The sequence below is a fragment of the Manduca sexta genome, chromosome 24 (genome assembly GCF_014839805.1).
Source record: "Manduca sexta isolate Smith_Timp_Sample1 chromosome 24, JHU_Msex_v1.0, whole genome shotgun sequence".
Classification (NCBI taxonomy): Eukaryota; Metazoa; Arthropoda; class Insecta; order Lepidoptera; family Sphingidae; genus Manduca; species Manduca sexta.
Genome location: NC_051138.1, coordinates 15,047,112 through 15,047,934, shown reverse-complemented (window position 1 = coordinate 15,047,934; position 823 = coordinate 15,047,112).

Genomic DNA, 823 nt, shown 5'->3' with positions numbered 1-823 from the left:
TCCCGTCTTAACTATGAATTTGCAGCGCGCATTCTGTCAATCGTTGACAGTTATTTCAAACAATTGACAGTTATATAGGATTAATATTATCGTTAAGTTTTCTTAAATTTTCTAATTATCCGCGCAATTTCCAAATTTCGCGCAAAACCTTCTCCTGACAATAACGAACACAACAAAAAATTAGTGACATCGGTCCAGCCGTTCGCGCGTGATGGCGCGACCAAGGGAAATAGGGATTCATTTTTATATATATATATAGATAGATAATTTAGCATCCTGTTCTGCCAATATTATTGCCCAAACCGAATGCAGGTCCAATGTCCATGCACGGGGGACATATGTCGCGACCACACACAATAAGTTGTGTATAACTCATCATTGCCATATCTACATTGGGGCCTATAAAGGCCCCGCGAACATTCCTTCTTCTTCTCCGCCTATCCTAAAGAAGGTTCACATCCTTTCCAAACAGTTTCTCCCCAATTATTCTCTTCCAAGTTTCCTCCGGGCCCCTGTAGTAACTAAGCCGAGGGATTCTAGTATTCCATTCACAGGTTTTCCGGTGTAGACTGAAGAGTCCGATCGGAAAAACATAATTACCCCTAATAATTGCGTGATCTATTTAGAGGAACTTCATAAATAGCACCTAAATAGATAGCGTCAGTGGCGTAGTGTTTTATTGCGTGCGTGGTTGGACCACCGCGTTGAGGTCTCAGGTTCTGATCCCAGATTAGGCGAAATATTTGTCTGCTAAGTTAAGTCCGGAGTTTGGATTTGTGCCCGGTAAATATTGCTGTAAATACAAGGCACATAACGGAGCTGG